The sequence below is a fragment of the Ovis canadensis genome, chromosome 18, assembly GCF_042477335.2.
Source record: "Ovis canadensis isolate MfBH-ARS-UI-01 breed Bighorn chromosome 18, ARS-UI_OviCan_v2, whole genome shotgun sequence".
In the NCBI taxonomy this organism is placed as follows: Eukaryota; Metazoa; Chordata; class Mammalia; order Artiodactyla; family Bovidae; genus Ovis; species Ovis canadensis.
The window spans coordinates 41,507,605-41,525,284 of record NC_091262.1 but is presented as its reverse complement, the minus strand read 5'-3'; the positions used below and the strand labels follow the sequence as shown (position 1 = coordinate 41,525,284).

The following is a 17,680-nucleotide window of genomic DNA, read 5'->3' as shown; positions in this document are numbered from 1 at the left end:
GTAAATTAATTGGATTGCTTTGAATAATTAGTTCTTTTGGAAGCAACAATTAAAATGATCAATCTAGCTTCTGTGATTTTTAGTAGTCTCATTTAAATTAATTTCTTGATTGGATTTCTGTTAAGAATTTTCCACTGTCATTTTGCTACTTTTTTCTTCTTGATTTTCTTTCATGTTTGTAGCTATCCATCAAGTATTTTTTAAATTGAAATACAGTCAATTAACATAACTCTATTTGTTTTTTGATACAACATAATGAGTCAATATTTTATTGAATATTCAATTATTTTGAATATTCAGTTATTTTATTATTCAAATGAACAATATTCATTTGTGCATGTGTGTGTGCCTGGAAACGTGTGTATACATATAGTGTCTTTTAGTTGTTCAGTCTTATCCGACTCTTTGTGACACTACGGACTGTAGCCCGCCAGGCCCTTCTGTCCCTGGGATTCTCCAGGCAAGAATACTAGGGTGGGTTGCCATGCCCTCCTCCATGGGATCGTCCCGACCAAGGGATCAAAACCACATCTCTTACACCTCCTGCATTGGCAGGTGGGTTCTTTACCATTAATACCACCTGGCAAGTCCTAAACTCTATTTAAATATTGCAAAATTATGAGCTGTTTGTTGGTTGCAGAGATGAATTCCTTGTGGGTATCTGGGTTTGCCCATATTTCTTCCCATTCTGGATTGCTTTTGTCTTTCCTTAAGGTTTCCTTTGCCTGGCACCTGCTTTTAAATTGAAGTAGGTCATGTTTTCCTATTTTCAGTGTCTTTTTCATTGCTCTGTGAGAGGGATTAAAAAAGACCTTACAGTTTTTATCATCGCATGTCCTGCCTATGTTTTCCTTAAGACTCTCACAGAATCTCTCCTGAACTTTAGATCTCTATTATTTGAAGTTAATCTCCTGTGTTGTGTTAGAAAAGTATTCTAACCTCATTCTCATTTTCTTTATTTTAATAAAGAAATGGATAGCTAAAAACATGAAAGAAAATCAAGAAGAAAAAAGTAGCAAAATGACAGTGGAAAATTCTTAACAGAAATCCAATCAAGAAATTAATTTAAATGAGACTACTAAAAGAAGCTAGATTGATCATTTTAATTGTTGCTCTCCCTTCACAGTGTCTGTTACCAGTTTATATTCTCGGCATCAGGGGAGGAACATTCCCTTTTCTCCACACCTTCATCAGCATTGATTGTTGAGTTTCCGACAATGCCATTCAGCCTTCTGTGAGGTGATACCTTCATGGGGTTTCAATTTGTATCTCTAATATTTGGTGACTTTGGCCTCTTTTCAGGTGATTTGCTTTCAAGGGTGAGTCCAGCTCACCTCTCAAGGTTGGCTTCTGGTAACTCGGCCCTGTTTTGTGTCCTTTTCTGATGACCACCACTAGGATGCTTGCTGAGATCATCTGTTTCATATCTGTCACTCCTGTCTCTCTCACTTCACTTGCTATGATCATCTCTACCTTCTTCCCTGTGCCTGAACATGACATTGTTTCATTCTTCCAATTAATATACCATTGTGTGTGTATAACCCATTTTCTTTATTCATCTCTGTGTCCTTCCACACTTAGGTTGCAGCAGTGTCCTTGCTATGGAAACCGGTCTGGCAGGGATGGCATGGGTACCCTTGTCTTTGAAAATGTTGCTTCTCCCTGACTCTATGCCCAGGCATGTGACTGCTGTTTCCTAAGGCACTACTGTGTTTCATTTTTTCAAGATTCTCCATGTTGTTCATTCTCGTGGATGAACCAATGGACATTTTTAGTAATCTCATCCAAATTAATTTCTTGATGGGAATTTCTATTTCTAAAATTTCCCATTTTTATTTTGGTAACCTTCATTCTTGATTATGTTTTGTGTTTAGAGTTATCAATCCACTGTTTCTTTTTCCACTGAAGTATGGGATACAACATAGTGATTCAGTATTTTAATGGAATATTCTCCATTTAATGATATTACAAAATCATGGCTATATTTCTCTCTGCTGCATACTATATCCTATTATTTTATTACATTTCAGATAGTGATTTTATCTCTTAACCTCTACCCCAGTCTGGCAACCATTAGCTCCTGGGTTTGTGAGTCTCTCTCTGTTTCATGTGTGTATGTGTGTTAGTTGCTTAGTAGTGTCTGACTCTTTGTGACCCCATAGACTGTAGCCTACCAGGCTCCTCCATCCATGGTATTTTCCAGGCAAGAGTACTGGAGTGGGTTTCCATTTCCTTCTCCATCTCTATTTCAGAGGTAGGTTCATTTGTCTTGTATTTTAGATTCTACACAAGTGTGGTTTTTAATGGCCGTTTTCTGTGTGTTTCTGGCAACCTTGCCTTAGTATGAGAATATGTAGATTCATTTTCCTGAAAATAGTATAATTTCAATCAGAATTTTCCATATTTCATACAGGAAATTATGGGCAGAGATTTTCCTATATGGAATATGAAGTTTGCCATATTCCACAGAGGAAATTATGGGCATAGATTTTCCTGCATGAAGTATGAAATTTTCCATATTTCATGCAGGAAAATATTGGCACATATAAAATATGGAAATTACATCTTCAGAGTAATAAACTCCTTTTGATTCATTCTTTAAAGAAAATCATTAAAATTTTTCGGTATTTTTTAGTGGTATTATCACAATGTCATAAAATGTGTCTGGTAAAATGTTTTCACCTGCCTTCTTGTCCATATTTGTTATCCTGTTGGTAGATTAATTGGCCTCATTTGACTAATTAGTTCTTTTTGAAATATAGATTAAAGCAGTAAATCTAGTTTTGTTTTAAAAATAATCTCATGCAAGGAAACTTCTCAATCAGATCTTCTGTTGTAAGAAATATCCTATTTTCATTTTGCTTTTCTTCATGTTGTTTTTTCTTCTTGCTTTTCTATTGTGTTTGTAGCTATACATTAAGTATATGTTTTCAAATTGCAGTGCAGTGTTTAACATAGCCACATGGTTTTCTCAGGATATAAGCTTTTCTCAAATCCTAGGCTTAGTACCCCTTGATAGTTTTTTTCCAGTCATTCAAAGACTGTGCATTATACTGGCTGATGCCATTGTATCTTCCACCAACAGCTTAGGATGATTCTTTTTCCTCCAGGCTCTCTCCCTAATTTATTTTTTGTAGACTTGTGATGATGGCCATTGTGAGTGGTGAAATTTGATTTCCCATTGTCATTTTGATTGACATTCCTCCAGCATTTAGGGAATATTAGCATCATGTCCTGTGGTGGAGATTTGCATTTGTTTTGTTTGAGGTTTTTGTTTGTTTGTTTGTTTGTTTGTTTTGGCTTAAAGGGTATGAACACAATTTACCTTTGGCAGTTGGTTTCCTGAAAGTCAGCTGTGTTTCAACTTTTTCTCCAGTAATCTGTCCTGGACATTTCCTCAGGGCAGTTGTCATTCCACATTCCAGGCTCTGCCACACACCAGTCCAGGAGTCGGACAGAAGCCTGCTCAGCCTCCAGGGATGGGACAGCATCCCAAGTCAGGGAGGTTGGGGACCATAGAGTAGGAACTGAAACTCTTTCATTTTCTTTAATATTTTCCAGACACTATCTTGCAGTATAGTCAATTTGAAGTGTTGTGATTTTTGTCAGTATACAGCTCACTGATCAGATATTTAATCATCATGTGGTATCTCTATTCTTTTTTTATTTTGGCCACAGAATGTCAAGCAGAATGCTAAGCATCAGGTCCTCATGGATTATGTATCCCAGATACACGTTTTGTGTATACAAAGAAGGAAGACACTTAATTTTTGAGGTACGTCTCTTAGAGATTTCTGTGTATAGGTTGGAGATACAGATTCCTGTGTACATGTAGAATGAAGGAAGGATGAGGATAATCCTCACGGATTATCTATTACAACATTTCTTGTCTGTGTAGGTACGGAACTTCTAATCCATTCAAGGCCCTTTACTTACTTTTCTCGAAGACTTTTGACTTTGGATTCTCAGAGTCTTTTTGGATTGTAAATATGTTGCCTCGTATGTTTGTATTTGTTTTGCTTGGAATGTACCTCATATACCATAGGCTTTCTCTGCCTGACTGACTCCCCTTAGTGTATGATCCTTCTAGTTCCATCCCTGTGGCTCCCAGTGTCCTAATTTCCGAATTTCAGTGGTGATTTTTAATGAGTGAGGAATAGTCTGCTGTATATATCTACACTTCTTGTTTAACTTCTTGTTGGAGATTTTGTGGTTTGCGTCTCGGCTACTGGAAGTCGTGCTGGAGGTTTGTTGTGGTGCTTGTGCCTTTTGATCGATGGTTTTCTCAGGATACAGGCCAAAGTGGGGGAATGTCACATCCTCAGCTTAGCAGAACTTGATTTTTTTTTTTTCAGGCATTTGGAGACTGGCCATGATACTGGCTGCTGCTGCTGTCTATTCCCACTGAGAGCTTAGGGTGATTCTTTGTCCCCCAGACTCCATCCCATATTAATTGTTGGCCATTGGGAGTGGTAGGATTTAATTTCCCATCATCTTTTCAATTGGCATTTCTGCAGCAATTAGGAATGTTGAGCATCTTGTATGGTCGGGGAGGTTTGGGTTTGTATTGTCTTTTTTTTTTTCCTTAAAGGGTGTGAGGACAATTTAGCTTTGGTTCAGCTTCCTGAAAGTTGGCTGTGTTTGGAATTTCTTTCTCTGGTGCCGGTCGCAGGACATTTCCTGAGGGTGGCTGTCATTCGCAGAACCCCAGGCCTTGGGAACTGAGATGCCTGTAAGCAAGAGTGATCAAGTTGTAGTTCCAGGAAATGTTCACAAAATGGCAGCACTTTTTCAGACCCACCTTGGTTCCTGGGGGCAACCAGAGCCTTAGGGCAAGTTGGCTTCCAGGGCTGTGAGATGGAGTGGAATGTGCCTGAGCAAACAGGAAAGGGTGAGTCTCACTACTTTTTCCCCCTAAAGCCTCACAAACACTGTGTCCAGACTAATCCCTTCAGGGTCCACAGTATACTGCTGAGGGTGCTTAGGTGCTAGAAGGCTGCACTCTCAGGAAGGAGGCTTGGACTGGGATCCCCAGCACCAGGGGAGGTTGCTGCTGCTGCTAAGTCGCTTCAGTTGTGTCCGACTCTGTGCGACCCCATAGACGGCAGCCCACCAGGCTCCCCCATCCCTGGGATTCTCTAGGCAAGAACACTGGAGTGGGTGGCCATTTCCTTCTCCAATGCATAAAAGTGAAAAGTGAAAGTGAAGTCGCTCAGTCGTGTCCGACTCTTTGCAACCCCATGGACTGCAGCCTACCAGGCTCCTCCATCCATGGGATTTTCCATGCAAGAGTACTGGAGTGGGGTGCCATTGCCTTCTCCGAGGGGAAGTTGAGGCTAGCTGAATTTTGCCTTGAAATTCCTCAGGACCTAGATGCCATGTGGACTTTTGTCCTAGCCAGACAGGGCACACAGTAGACCTTTCAAAAGGGTTCAGTGAAGGATTCCCTGCCAGGCTGTATCGACCCCACCCTGATTCAGCAGTGGGACCCAAGCCTGCTCAGCCTCCAGGGATGGGATAGCATCCCAAGTCAGGGAGGTTGGGGGGTCATAGAGTAGGAACTGCTATTCTTTCTTTTTCTTTAACATTTTCCAGATGCTACCTTGCAGTATAGTCAATTTGAAGTGTTGTGATTTTTGTCAGTATACAGCTCCTGATTAGGTATTTAATCATCATGTTGTATCTCTATTCTTTTTTTATTTTGGCCACAGAATGTCAAGCAGAGTGCTGAGCATCAGGTCCTCGTGGATTATGTATCCCAGATACACTTTTTTGTGTATACAAAGAAGGAAGATAGTTAATTTTTGAGGTATATCTTAGAGATTTCTGTGTATAGGTTAGAGATAAAGATTTCTGTGTATATGTAGAATGAAGGAAGGACGAAGATAATCCTCATGGATTATCTGTTACAGACACGCATTTCTTGTCTGTGTAGGTACGGAACTTCTAATTCATTCAAGGCCCTTCATTTATTTATTTATTTTCTTCTTGAACACTTTGACTTTGGATTCTGAGTCTCTTTTTGAATTGTAAGTATGTTGCTTTGTATGTTTATATTTGGAACATACCTCATGTACCATAGTTTTCTTCTGCCTGCCTGACTTTCCTTTGTGTAGGATCCTTCAAGGTCCATCCCTGTGGCTCCCAGTGTCCTAATTCCCCAATTTCCATGAGAAATGGCCTACCAGATACACGCACCGCATCATGCTTAAGTTTGACTTCTCACTGGGGATTCTGGTGGCCGTGTGTCTCGGCTACTGGGAGCGGCGCTGCGGCGCTCCTCGGGGTGCCTGTGCCTTTTGATCAGGGGTTCTCTCAGGATCTAGGCCCAGGCGTGGGAATGTCAGATCCTACACTTAACCTCTCTGGAGAGTTCTTTCCAGGCGTTCGAGACTGTCCATTTTCCAGGCTGTTGCCATCGTATTTATCCACAGAGACCTTTAGGGGCCTTCCTTTCCCTCCAGGCTCTCTCCTGAATTTATTGCTTGTAGATTTGTGGTGATCGTGATTGTGACACTTGATTTACCGCTGTCATTTTGACTGACATTCCTTCAGTAATTAGGGATCCTTAGCGCCTTGTTCTGCTGTGGAGGTTTGGTGTTTTTTTGTTTTTTTTTTTTCCTTAATGGGTGTCAGGACAACTTGCATCTGACAATTGGGTTCCTGAAAGTTGGCTGTGTTTGGAAACTATTTTTCCAGTATTGTCCCAGAACATTTTCTCAGGGCATCTGTCATTAACATAACCCCAGTCCTTGTGACGGAGAAGGCAATGGCACCCCAATCCAGTACTCTTGCCTGGAAAATCCCATGGATGGAGGAGCCTGGTAGGCTGCAGTCCATGGGGTCGCTAAGAGTTGGACATGACTGAGCGACTTCACTTTCACTTTTCACTTTCATGCATTGGAGAAGGAAATGGCCACCCACTCCAGTGTTCTTGCCTGGAGAATCCCAGGGACGGCGGAGCCTGGTGGGCTGACATCTATGGGGTTGCACAGAGTCAGACACGACTGAAGTGATTTAGCAGCAGCAGTCCTTGTGAACTGAGGTGCCAGTGAACTCTGGAGATAAAATAGTACTTACTGAAATTGTCCAAAAGATGACAGCACTATTCAGGCCTCCTTTTGGTTCCTGGAGTAACCAAAGCCTTAGAGAAAGTTGGTTTCCTGGGAAGAGGAATAGAGTGGAATGTGTCTGAGCAAACATGAAAGGGCTTGAGTCTCAGGACTTTTTCCCTCTAAAGGATCACACAAATACCCGGTCCAGGCTAATCCCTTCAGGGTCCACAGCACACTGCTGAGGGTGCTTGGGTGCTAGGAGGCTGCACTGTCAGGAATGAGCCTTGAGCTGGGAATCCCAGCATCATGCAAGGACTAGGCTTGCTGAGCCCTGCCTGCAATTGCTTGAGGCCTTGATGCCACTCACAACCCTGACCCCAGCCAGAATGTAGGAGATAGTAGATATTTCAGTAGGGTTCAACACAGGCCACCCGGCCAGGCTGTGTCGACCACCTCCAGAGCCAAAGTGAGACCCAAGCCTGCTCAGCCTCCAGCAATGGGATAGCATCCTGTGTCAGGGAGGTTGGAGATCATAGAAAAGACGCTGATTTACTTACCTTTCTTGAACATCTTGTCGATGCTACAGCACAGCACTGCCGATTTGCCACGTTGTGACCACTGTCAGTGGACATCACGGGGTTCAGGTGTCACATTTCTATGGGGTATGTCTATGGTTGTTTGGATTTTTGGCATAGAATAATGAGCAGAGCACTGAGCATAGGGGCCTTTGAAATTATCCATCTCAGATACACTTTTCTGTGGCTACAAAGAAGGAAGATAGTTAAGTTTTGTGTTATATCTCTTCAAGAAAGAGATTTCTGTGTATAGGTTTGAAATACATATTTCTGTCTATATGTGGAAGGAAGAAGGAAGGAAGAGGATCATCCTTGTGGATTATCTTCTGCAGATATACTTTTCCTGTTTGTGTAGGTACAGACCTCCTATTTCATTCACAACCCTTCAGTTGGGCTCGATAAAGGACAGAAATGGTATGGACCTAACAGAAGCAGAAGATATTAAGAAGAGGTGGCAAGAATAGACAGAAGAACTGTACAAAAAAGATCTTCACAACCCAGATAATCACAATGGTGTGATCACTCACCTAGAGCCAGATATCCTGGAATGTGAAGTCAAGAGGGCCATAGAAAGCATCACTACGAACAAAGCTAGTGGAGGTGATGGAGTTCCAGTTGAGCTATTTCAAATCCTGAAAGATGATGCTGTGAAAGTGCTGCACTCAATATGCCAGCAGATTTGGAAAACTCACAGTGGCCACAGACTGGAAAATGTCAGTTTTCCTTCTAATCTCAAAGAAAGGCAATGCCAAAAGAAGGCTCAAACTACCGCACAATTGCACTCATCTCTAGCAGCACAAGCTAGTAAAGTAATGCTCAAAATTCTCCAAGCCAGGCTTCAGCAATACATGAACCATGAACTTCCAGATGTTCAAGCTGGTTTTAGAAAAGGCTGAGGAACCAGAGATCAAATTGCCAACATCCACTGGATCATGGAAAAAGCAAGAGAGTTCCAGAAAAACATCTATTTCTGCTTTATTGACTATGCCAAAGCCTTTGACTGTGTGAATCACAATAAACTGTGGAAAATTCTGAAAGAGATGGGAATACCAGACCACCTGATGGGTCTCTTGAGAAACCTGTATGCAGATCAAGAAGCAACAGTTAGAACTGGACATGGAACAACAGACTGGTTCCAAATAGGAAAAGGAATAGGTCAAGTCTGTATACTGTCACCCTGCCTATTTAACTTATATGCAGAGTACATCATGAGAAATGCTGGGCTGGACGGAAGCGCAAGTGGGAATCAAGGTTGCCGGGAAAAATATCAATAACCTCAGATATGCAGATGATACCATCCTTATGGCAGAAAGTGAAGAGGAACTAAAAAGCCTCTTGATGAAAGTGAAGGAGGAGAGTGAAAAAGCTGGCTTAAAGCTCAACATTCAGAAAACGAAGATCATGGCATCTGGCCCATCACTTCATGGGAAATAGATGGAGAAACAGTGAAAACAGTGTCAGACTTTATTTTGGGGGGCTCCAAAATCACTGCAGATGGTGACTGCAGCCATGAAATTAAAAGATGCTTACTCCTTGGAAGGAAAGTTATGACCAACCTAGATAGCATATTAAAAAGCAGAGACACTACTTTTCCAACAAAGGTCCATCTAGTCAAGGCTGTGATTTTTCCAGTGGTCATGTATGGATGTGAGAGTTGGACTGTGAAGAAAGCTGAGTGCTGAAGAATTGATGCTTCTGAACTGTGGTGTTGGAGAAGACTCTTGAGAGTCCCTTGGACTGCAAGGAGATCCAACCAGTCCATCCTAAAGGAGATCAGTCCTGGGTGTTCATTGCAAGGACTGATGTTGAAGCTGAAACTTCAATAATTTGGCCACTTCATGCAAAAAGTTGACTCATTGGAAAAGACCCTAATGCTGGGAGGGATTGGGGGCAGGAGGAAAAGGGGATGACAGAGGATGAGATGGTTGGATGGCATCACCAACTCGATGGACATGAGCTTGGGTAAACTCCGGGAGTTGGTGATGGACAGGGAGGCCTGGCGTGCTGTGATTCATGGGGTTGCAAAGAGTCGGACACAACTGAGCAACTGAACTGACTGATGTTTGACTTTGAATCCTCAGAGTCTCTTTTTGGGTTGTAAATTTGTTGACTTGCATGTCTATTTTTATTTTGCCTGGAATGTACCTCATATACCATGGTCTTCCTCTGCCTGATTCCCCTTAGTGTATGATCCTTCAAGGTCTATTCCTGTGGCTCCCAGTGTCCTAATTCCCTAATTTCAGTGGTGATTTTTAATGAGTGAGAAATAGTCTGCTGTATATATCTACACTTCTTGTTTAAGCTTTAACTTCTTGTTGGAGATTTTGGTGGTTGTGCGTCTCGGCTACTGGAAGTCATGCTGGAGGTCTGTTGTGGTGCTTGTGCCTTTTGATCGATGGCTTTCTCAGGATACAGGCCAAGGTGGGGGGATGTTGGATTCTCGGCTCAGCAGGACTTGATCGTTTTGTTTCTGGCATTCGGAGACTGGCATGATACTGGCCGCTGCCAATGTATATTCCCACCGAGAGTTTAGGGTGATTTTTTCTCCCTCAGATTCCATCCCATATTTATTGTTGCGGATGTGTGACATTGGCCATTGTGAGTGGTGGGATTTGATTTCCCATCATCTTTTCGATTGGCATTTCTGCAGCAATTAGGAATGCTGAGCATCTTGTTTGGTGGGGGAGGTTTGAGTTTGTTTTTTCTTTTTCTTTTTTTTCCTTAAAGGATATGAGGGCAATTTAGCTTTGGGCATTGGCTTCCTGAAAGTCAGCTGTGTTTGGGATTTATTTCTCTAGTGCCAGCCATAGGCCGTTTCCGGAGGGCAGCTATTATTGTCCCTTGGGGGTATCTTTCTTTGCAAATATTTCTTCCTAGTTTGAGGGTTGTTCTTCTCCTTCGTTTAGGGTTTCCTTTGGTACACAAATGTTTTGTGGTTAATTTGGTCCCATTTTCTGCTTTGTGGTTTATTTTCCGTTATTTTAAGAGGTGGATCCACAAAGAATTTGCTGCCTGTATTTTAAATCATGTCCTGTTTATATTTTTTCTCAATAATTTCATAGCATCTGTCTTTGCATTTAGGTACTTATACTATTTGGGGTTTATTTTGTGTATAGTGTTAAGAAGGAGTTTTCTGATTTCATTCTCCTCATGGTTGAAGGAAGCCTCTCAGAGTCCCTCATAAAGACTTACCAATTTCCATCCCAAGCATGGGTGGAGGAGTGTCCCTTTTATCTCCACACCCTCTCCAGCACTTATTGTTTGTACAGATTTTGACAGTGGTCATTCTGACTGGTGTGATGTGATACCTTGGTGTAGTTTAGATTTGCTTTTCTCTAATGTTTAGCAATGTTGACATCATTTTGTTAAGATTTTTTTTAAAAGGGTGTGAGTTAAATTTACGTCATAAAATTGGCTTCTTTAATGCCTGCCTTGTTTTGGATTCTTTTTCGATGATAACCCCTAGGACCTTTCCTTAGGGCAGCTATTTTTTATTACCCTCTTGGATCCTTGTGAATACTGACTGCCCAGCAGCAGAACTCTCCATAGTGTTCTTACAGAAAATGGCCACACGGTGGCAGCACTACATCATGCCACACTTTTATTTTCCCCCATTTCCTTGTTATCTCCTATTGCAATAGAGTGGATTTCAGATATTGTATATGTTTCACGTGTACAAGAACTCTATTCAATTATACATAGACATTTATCTATTCAGTCTAGCGTTCTTTTCTGCATATTGAACACACTGTAATCAACCATAAACTTCTCTATGCTATTCAATAGGTACTTTTTATCAACTACTCGATGTATATTAATGTGTATATGTTAATTCTAGTCTCTTAATTTATCCCAAATGTACCTGGATGTTGGGGGCTCTCCAGACAGTCCCCAACCAGGTCCTTTTAGGAGGCACACTGCCAGCTACATGCTCCCAGCTTCCTCAGCCCCAGGACACTCCAGCCTTGGGAACCAAACCAATCAGGCTCCAGGGATGTGACACCAGCCCAGCTCAGGATGTCCTGAGGGGAACAGAGTCAGAATGTCTTTTTTGTTCTGTTTTCGTCCCATCATTTGAACTGGAGTATACAGTGAATTACAGTCTTCTGGGTGTTTTGTGTTTTCCTTTTCCTTCTATTACAACTTGTTTCATTTCTACACAGATGTATATATGATTTGTTGGGGTTTTTTCTTTATAGGTTATTACAGAGCATGCAGTAAGTTTCCTTGTGTTACACAGTGGGTCCTGGTCACTTATTTTATCAACAGTAGTGTATACTCCATGCCCCACACCTTTGTATCTTGGTGACCAAAAGTTTCCTTTCTAAGTCGTCTTGGGCAATAGGCTCATTTGTATCCAACTTTAGTTTATACCTAGAAGTGATATCATAGTGTCAGGGGAGTGTAATCTCCTCAGTTCTGTCTTGTCTCAGCAAAAATTTGAAGCAATGGATGTTAAAGCCCTCAACGTGAGACAGCTCTGAGACAGACCCGTGTTACAGCTCTTGGACAGATCAGTGTTACAGCTCTGTGTTACTGCTCACTTTTCTTTAGAAAATAACAGGAAAATACATCCTCGAGGTGTGGGGCCATGCCCACCCAAAAACGCAAAAAGAGAGAGCCCTGGCCCTTTGGCTCCTCTTTTTCTATGTTTTTCCTCCCCCTGGTCCTGCCCTATGTAAACTGGGCTGGCCAGGAGTGCTGTTTGTCCCCCCTGAGGTCCTCACTCCGGTCCTCAGGCCTGCCTTCCTTCTATTTTCGTGGGCTTTTCCCATCCTTGTCTTTTAGCCACCGCCATTCTGGACTCCTGTCTCCTATTCTACCTGCCTAACAATAGGATACTTGCCTGTCCTTGTCTCCCTTACTTCACTTGGGATGATTCTCTCTACTTTCTTTGCTGAAGCTGGACTTGGCATTGTTTCTCACTTAGCATGGTCGGCAATATTGCACTGTGTACATGTGCCCCATCCTGTTTCCATTCATGTGCTTCTATAATTACCTTGCTTCCCTATCTTGGTTGTTGTACCGCATGAGGTGAAACTCATATGGTTACCTGTCTCTATTAAAATTTTGGTTGTCATGACTCGGCTGCCTGGACCCCAGTGCAGTCCAGATATGAGACCCAAGCCTGCTCAGGCTCCAGGAATGGGAGAGCAGCCCAAGTCAGGGAGGCTGGAAGGAATAAAATAGCCATTACTTTTCTTTCCCTTTCTTTTCTTTAATCTCATGCCAATGCTCTTTTGAAATATAGCCAACTTGCAGTTTTGCGCTTCTCAGTGTACAGCCAACTCATTAAGTTATGAAATATACATACGGCATATTTGTACTCTTTTTATTCTTTTGACATATACTATTGAACAAGGTTGAATAAAATTATCTGTGCTGAACTTGTAGAGTATCTATTACAGCTACAGATTTCTTTGTATATTGGAGAAAACTATTTCTGTGACTATGTGCATGAAAGGAAGGCAGAGGAAAGGAGGAAGGAGTTAATCCTTGTGGATTATCTAAATCAGATATGCCTTTGTGTTTGAATCTCAGAGTCTCTTTTCATGCTGTAATTTGCTTCCCCTGTATCTCTATTTTTCCTAGAAAGGACATCATCTGCTACTCACTGTTGTTGACTTCACTTAGTGTATGATCCTTGAAGGTCCATCCTTGTGGGGAAAATTGGCATCATTTTATAATTTCAGGGGTGGTTTTTTATGTCTGAGTAATACCCCATTGTATATACGTACCATATTTCTTGAAGATTTAACCTGTCAATGGACTTCTTCTTGGATCTGTATCTTGAGTATTGGAAGTAGCACTGCAGTGAAGGTTGAGGTACATATGTGTGTCATTTTGAATGATGTTTTTTTCATAATATAGGCCAGGTGTGGGTATTAAAATCTTAGGTTTAGCTCTCTTGAAGTTTTTTGTTCTGGCCTGTGGAGGCTGTCCCTTCAAGGGGCTGTTTCCAATGTCTATTCCCTTAGAGCCTGTAGGGGTATTCCATCATCTCCCTGCTTTCTCCCCCCATTAACTGTTTGCAGACAGGATAGCCATTCTGTCAGATGGAATATGATTTCTTGTTGTCATTTTGACTGGCATTCCTCCTGTAATAATTAGGGATGCTGAGCATCTTGTCCTGATGGCCTTTTGAGTTTTGTTTTTTTTCCCTTAAAGGGTGTGGGGAAAATTTACCTGTTGCAACTGGCTTCTTGAAAGTTGGCTGTTTCTGGAATTTATATCTGCCAAATTCACTGCAGGACGTTTCTTGAGGGCAGTTGTCATTAACAGCCCCCCAGGCGACCCACTCCAGTACTCTTGCCTGGAAAATCCCATGGACAGAGGAGCCTGGTAGGCTGCAGTCCATGGGGTCGCTAAGAGTCGGACACAACTGAGCAACTTCACTTTCACGCATTGGAGAAGGAAATGGCAACCCACTCCAGTGTTCTTGCCTGGAAAATCCTGGGGACAGGGGAGCCTGGTAGGCTGCTGTCTATTGGGTTGCACAGAGTTGGACACGACTGATGCAACATAGCAACAGTAGGCCTTGTAAATTGGAGTGGAGATTCCAGTAAGCACCGGTGGTCAGGTTGCAGTTACAGGAAATGACCACAACTCTGGTCGAAGCAACCAGAGCCTTAGGTATAGTTGGCTTCCTGGGCCGTGAATTAGAGTGGAATGTGCCTGAGCAAACACCTAAGGGCTTAAATATCACTACTTCTTCCCCCCAAAGCTTTACCCTTCCCCTCCAGACTCATGTCTACCTGGGGCACCGCTCCCTGCTGAGGTGCCTAGGAGGCTGCACCCTCAGGAAGGAGCCCTCAGCTAGGGTCCCAGTGCCAGCCCTGGATACTTGGTGACTTTACCCTGGTCCTCGAGGCCAGAGGGTCGGGCCACCATCGTTGGGGTGCACTAGGGATTCTGGTCCCAGCCAGAGAAAACTCAACAGTAAAGGTTTAAGAGAGGTCTCAATGCAGGGCACCCTGCCTGGCTGTGTCAGCCCCACCCTACTCCAGCTCTGGGACTCAAGCCTACTCAGGTTCCACAGATCAGATAGCATCCCAAGCCAGGGAGGTTGGAGGGAATAAACTAGGTATTACTTTTCTTTCCTTTACTCGCAAGCTGATGGTATATGGAAGTATAGTTGACTTGCAGTTTTGTGCTCATCCTCAGTGTACAATGGACTGATTCAGTTATGACATATACATGTAGCATCTTTGTACTTAAAACCATAGAGGTTATTAAACAAGGTGGAGTAAATTTCTCAGTGCTGAAAATCAAATCCTTGTGGAGTATCTATTAGAGATACAGATATTTTGTACATGTGCAAGAAATGAAGGAAAGAGATAGTCTTTTTGGATTATCTATTACAGCTACAGATTTCTATGTGTATGTTAGAGATAAAGATTTCTTTGTATATGTGCATGGAAGGAAAGAAGAAAGAAAAGAAAGGAGGAGGAAGACAGGAGATAATCCTTGTGAATTACCTAGTAAAGATTTCTGAAGGTATGTTAGAGATACAGATTTCAGTGCATATGTGGAAGGGAGGAAGGAAAGAGAGAACTCTTGTGGATTATGTATTAGATACTGATTTCTGTCTATACATTAATACTGACCTCCTAATCCATATCTGGCTCATTCCTTTCGGTTGTTTTTTTTTTTTCTCCAAAAGCTTTGTGTTTGAAAGTTAGGGTTTTCTGTGTGGTGAATTACTTCCCCTGTATGTCTTCTTTTTGTGGAGAAGGGCCATCATCTGTTATGTTTTTTCTATGTTGCTGACTGCACTACATATATGATCCTCTAACATCCATCCTTGTTTGGACCAGTGACATAATTTCATGGAAGTTTTCATGTCTGAGTAAAATCCTAAGGTATATATGTACCACATTTCTTTAAGATTTAATTTTTCAATGGAACGTTTCTTTGGTCTGTCTTGCCTATTGGAAGTAGCACTGCAGTGAACGTTGGGGTACATGTGTCATTTTAATGGTGTTTTTTTTTGTAATATAGGCTCAAGTGTGGGTATTAAAACCCTAGACTTCGCTCTCTTGAAATTTTTCATTGTCGTCTGTGGAGGCTGACCTTTCTAGGGGCTATTGCCAATATCCATTCCCATGGAGCATGTAGGAGGTTCCATTATTTCCTGGCTTTCTCCCCCATTTACTGTTTGCATACAGTCAGGGTGGCTATTCTGTCAGAGGATATTTGATTACTTGTTGTCGTTTTGATTAGGATTCCTATATTAATCATAGGATGATTGAGTGTCTTGTCCTGGGCCATTAGGGGTCTTTTATTTTACTTTTGTTTTTTGAAGGGCGTGAGAAAAATTTTTATCTGTTCCAATTGGCTGCTTTACAGTAGGTTGTGTTTGGAATTTATTTCTACAATACTGGCCGCAGAACTTTTCCTGAGGCCCCACAAGTCTTGTGAGTTGGAGGTGCTAGGAAGCAAGCATGGTCAACATGTAGTTACAGGTACTGTCCACAAGGAGGCAGCACTTATTCATGCTCAACTGTGATTCGACTTGCAACCAGAGCCTTGGGGAAAGTTGGCTTCCTGGGCTCTGAATTAGAGTGGAATGTGCCTGAGCAACCAAGGGTTTAAGTCTCACTATTTCTTCCTTCAAAGCTCCACCCCTACCCTCCAGACTCATCCCAACCTGGGGCACCGCTCCCTGCGGAGGGGCCTAGGAGGCTGCACACTCAGGAAGGAGGCTTCAGCTGGGGACGCCAGCTCCAGGGGACCTGAATACTTGATGACTTCACTTGGTCCCCAGGCCTGATTGTTAAGCCACCATCTTTTGGGTGCACTATGGATTCTGGTCACAGCCAGGGAAAACCAGGCAAAACAGGTTTAAGAGGTGTCTCATGAAGGGCACTCTGCTGGCCCCATTCCAGCCATGGGACTCAACACTACCCACATTCCAGGGATCGGATACTATCCCAAATTATGAAGGTCAGTGGGTGTAAACTAGGCTTTACTTTTCATTCTTGTTCTTTTCTTTACTCTTCAAAATGCCGATGCTATTTTGAAGTATAGCTGATTTGCCTTTTGTGCTTGTCCTCAGTGTACAATGGACTGATTTAGTTATGACATATACATAGAGCATAATTGTCCTTTTTTAGATTCTTTTGCCACAGAGGTTATTGAACAAGGTTGAGTAAAGTTCTCCGTGCTGAACATCAGTTCCCTGTGGAATATCTATTGGACACACAGATTGTTTTATACATGTGCAAAGAACCAAGGAAGGAAAGAGTCCTTGTGGATTATCCATTATAGCTACAGATGTCTCTGTATATGTTAGAGATATGCATATATTCCTGCATATACGTGTATGGTAGGAAGGAGAGAGGCTGGACATAAACCTTGTAGATTACCTAATACAGATACGTATTTCTGTGGGTATGTTAGAGATACAGACTTTAGTGCTTATGTAGAAGGAAGGAAGGAGATAATTTTTCCAGATTATCTATTACAACTACAGATTTCTGTCTATATGTTAGTACCAACCTCCTGATTCATCCCTGGCCCTTTCCTATTTTTTTAATTCTTTGTGTTTGAATCTCAGAGTCTGTTTTTATATTGTAAAATACTTCCTGTGGATCTCTCTTTTTAAAATTTTACCTAGAAGGACATCATCTGCTATTTTCTTCCTCTGTTGCTGATTCTGCATAGTTTATGATCCTCCTAGGTTCTTCCTCACAGGAACCATTGGCATAATTTCATGGGGTTTTTTTTGAGTCTGAGTAATAGCCCATTGTATATACGTACAATATTTCTTCAAGATTTAATCTGTTGATGGAACATTTCTTTGGTCTGTGTCTTGGCTGTTGGAAGTAGCCCTGCGGTGAATGTTGGGGCGCATGTGTCATTTGAGTGATGGATTTTCATAATATAGGCCAGGACAAGGTGCAAGGGGCTGTTAATGATAGCTGCCATCAGAAAAGGCCCTACGGTAGATATTGCAGACGTAAATTCCAAACACAACCGACTTTCAAGAAGCCAATTGTGACAGGTAAATTTTCCTTACACCCTTTAAGGAAAAGAAAGGAAAACACA

At 42.0% G+C, this 17,680-nt stretch overlaps 1 long non-coding RNA gene across 1 annotated transcript in view; it reads right to left on the bottom strand.

Annotated features, from left to right (window-relative positions):
* Positions 1 to 4,340: 4,340 nt before the first annotated feature.
* LOC138423293 (uncharacterized) overlaps positions 4,341 to 17,680 on the bottom strand; it is a 150,961-nt gene continuing 137,621 nt past the window's right edge. Inside the window, exons 5-7 of the long non-coding RNA XR_011250215.1 lie at positions 7,613 to 7,817; positions 7,081 to 7,163; positions 4,341 to 4,730 (exon numbers count right to left, since the gene is read on the bottom strand). This is a non-coding gene — a long non-coding RNA (uncharacterized lncRNA). The remainder of the gene's footprint in view (positions 4,731 to 7,080; positions 7,164 to 7,612; positions 7,818 to 17,680) is intronic.